Below are 3,772 nucleotides of genomic sequence, written 5' to 3' on the forward strand. Positions count from 1 at the left end.
GTAGAGAATACAGCAAACCAGTATATAGGTAAGTAAATAAATAAGTAAAGAATAAACATATGAAGAAAGCTGGAGTAGCTGTGTGTGTTCAAACTGGTATATTTATGTGCAATAAAACAAGGCTTGGTGACTAAATGAGAGAATGGGTATTAAAAAAAATAAAAAATGTGACACCTCTACAGATTTTATCAGGATTTTATGAAAAACACCATGCGATATGGATTAAATGTATAAAAACTAAGGATTCTTTAGGTAATTCAATGGAGAAGTACTGGAAATGTTATTCTTGTGACGTCACAGTATTAGCTCCGCCTCCACTGCCGAGTTCAGCAGACCCTATATACTTAGAATGGGTATTAAAAAACATCAAGCATGTGACCGCTTTACAGATTTTATCAAGATTTTATGAAAAACACCATGCGATATGGATTAAATGTATAAAAACTAAAGCTTCTTTAAGTAATTCAATGGAGAAACATGGGAAGTGTTACTCTTCTGTCTTCACAGTATTAGCTCCGCCCCCACTGCTGAGTTGAGCAGACCCTATATACTTTGACTCTGCGCCGAACCACTAATCGACAGTTGAATCGTACTGATACATCTAACAACCAGTTTCAAAATGAAGGAAGACTTTACATGACTGAAAATCAGCTTTCGACCACGTCACCGGACAAGTGCACTGCGCCAAGGACCCTGGAACCGCATAAATCCAATAGTCGGTCGACACAAACTCGCGCAAAGGAAACTAACGTCTTCATTTGATGATTTGAGTTGTTCCTTAAATAACGTCGCCTGGCCCAAAACAAATTTTGCGTGACGAATACCGATGGATAAGAAAAATTGTTCAAACAAAACTCTAACTTAAACGATAAAAATTATTTTGTGGATTTCCATAATGGTCCACTAATGTTAATCATAAAGAATGTCTTAAATCTGGATTTCAAGGAATCGAATCCAAAATAATTTCTGAGGGAAAATTCTGTCGGGATTGAAAGAAATAATAGTTTGAGTTTCTTATTATATATCTAAGGATACAACCACTGTTTCTCTACAAATCTTTAGAAGATGAAATTTTTAATCACACTTCATTCAAGATACCAAGGCATTTATTAACAAAAAATAATATATTAACAACAATTACTTACAATAAGTAAAAACCAAAGGAACCAAAAATAAAGGTCAAAGTACAATAGAGAATAATTATCACAATTCATAATTAGAAAACAAACGCAATATCTATTTCACATAGAAAAGCATTTCTGTTGTCGGTTCAAACTCATTAAACTTTCCTTTTTCAGTATTTCACTTAAGTGGAATAAGAGATCTTACAGTTTCCAGTTTTAGACAGTTTCTTTCTTTCCTTTTTTATTATTAAATTTAATTTAGAAAAAAGGCGCTCTGCATCAGCATTAGAGGTAGGGAGAGATAGAATTTCCATTGCAAATTTACCCAAAGACTCATATTTTTTCTGACCCAGTCCATCTTCAACTGTCATAATATATTTATAAAAGGCCTCTATATCATTGGGTGAGTTCTTTATTTCCTCTGGGAAAGTGTGCCATGCTACATCCCACCACTGGTCGTCTAAAGATTGCCTGTCATAATTATTAATACGGGGAACAGCATTACCTAAATCAATCAAAGATGGTACACTACTTCTAATATTATGATCCATAACAGATTTTGGATGCAAGCATGAGGCCAATTTCCATAATTTGTTGCTGAGGTCAAACCTTTTGTTTATTTGCTGGCAGACTACAATTAGGAAAGTTCTACATCTTGTTTTCACACTTTCAACCATATCTCTGCGCTGATATTCTGGCTTCTGAAATAAATCGTGAAGCTCAGCCCCAAGGTAGATTTGATTAAGTGGAACATGAATATTTTCATCTGCAGGGTCAATTTCATGTAGTGGAGTTTTTGCAATTATGTGAGGATAACAAAAGTTTTTCAGTAGTAACCTGTACATATTGGATATTTTGTCATGAAGGAGATGGAGTGTGGGTCCCTTTGACTGAAAAATTATGTTTATACTATTGAGTTGTGGTAGAATGTAGTTCAAAAAAACCAAATAACAAAAAACTGAAGGGTCGTTAAGTGTGTTATGAATTTGTTCTACAGATGTTAATCTTTCCTCCAATGCAATTTGCGTGAAATAAAGTTTGAGGGGCTGCCACTGCTCTAACACTCTCGGAACAGCTTGATGAAGCGATAACCACCTAGTTGCACAAGGATGCAGTAACTTATGAGGTTTTACCTGGCAGAAATATTGAAATTCTCTAAATTCATATTTGCGTTTTGCACTATGAGAAAAAATTTTTTATATATTCCTTATGAGGTCTTCACATACTCGGGGCAGTGTCTTTGCTGCTTCACTTGAGCAAAGGTGAATACTGTGTGCAACGCATCGGAATATTGTTATGCCTGGCATTTGCTGTCTCAGCCTACTTGATACGCTGTTAACAGTACCCATTACATTTGAGGCACCATCAGCAGCGAAACCTATTATGTTACTCAATGGAATTTGTAACGCATTTAAACAGTTCAAAATCATGTTATATAAAGATTCCCCCGATGAACCCCGATTCCCTTCATAAATGTTTATGATGTCTAGCATAGATGTTTTTATTTTACATTCATCAACATCAAAATATTTAGCAATTACAGCGCATGCTTTATTTACCGAACAGTCAGTTGTTTCGTCAATAATTATGCTAAATTTAGACTTCCGAAGCTTCGCTGCCAATCCATTTAAAGCATGATCCCCTAAGACTTGAACCAGGGTAGCACATCGTTTCCTCTTCAGTGCCATGCACGCAGCTATTTCGGAGTCTGGGAACTTATTCTTTGTAGGTCCATGATGTCATCACAAAGACTGCATTTATAAATTCAATGAAATATAGTATTTTATAGTAACAAATTAAAATTAGTATGTATGTATGTATATATATAAGAAATATAAGAAATTGTTACCTAAAGGGCAGATTGTGCTCTGCTAAGAAAACCATAAATAAGACGGTTGCACCTGCCAACCGTTCTTCTTGCTGATCGCTGGTCGACTGTTTGCCCTCATCAGTGGCATCTGAGGTTGCTCTGAGTCTCTCTTCCAGTGATACATGCTGTCGAGATGACCGATGGCGTTTAAGAGAAGATATCTCAGCACTAAGCTCTTTGTGACATACCTGACAGTATGCCTTCAGTGGGTTACCAGGGACTCGCGCAAGCCAAGGTTTAAAGAGATCATTGGAGAGCCAACTCTCTTGAAAGTTTGGACGAGGACACATAATTTGAAAATATTGATAGTTAAAACAAGTTCCATGTAGTCACAACTCCATGTAATATAGCAGCAGAACAAGCTATTATTCATTTAGCCATTAGTAAAGAGATACTTTTGAAATAATATCACCAATGTTGATCTTTTAAGCAAAGTAATGATATTACTAGTTTGAATAAAGAAAACTAATTTTCTGCAAGTTACCAAATAATTTCTGAGAAAAGTTTTTTAAGATTCCGTTTTCTGTGAACAAGGCTAACTGCAATCACGAAGACTAATAAATTCAAGAAGCAGTGAAATAAGTGAATATTTACCAATACTTACTAGGTTATATGGCGTGGCATACAAATCATAAGCAGGCGACGAGGTCAGAGATACAGCTGTGATTCATAAAAATGTTGTAGTAGCTTCAAAGGTTGGAGAAAGAGTGAGCCCTCTGTGGTTTTCCGTCCGGTCGTCAAGTATTTGAGCTACGTCATCATGTTTTACGCAGTTTTA

At 35.7% G+C, this 3,772-nt stretch overlaps 1 pseudogene; it reads right to left on the reverse strand.

The window, feature by feature from the left end:
* Positions 1-601: 601 nt before the first annotated feature.
* LOC135209387 (uncharacterized) lies at positions 602-2,815 on the reverse strand (annotated as a pseudogene).
* Positions 2,816-3,772: the final 957 nt, after the last annotated feature.

The sequence above is a fragment of the Macrobrachium nipponense genome, chromosome 37, assembly GCF_015104395.2.
Source record: "Macrobrachium nipponense isolate FS-2020 chromosome 37, ASM1510439v2, whole genome shotgun sequence".
In the NCBI taxonomy this organism is placed as follows: Eukaryota; Metazoa; Arthropoda; class Malacostraca; order Decapoda; family Palaemonidae; genus Macrobrachium; species Macrobrachium nipponense.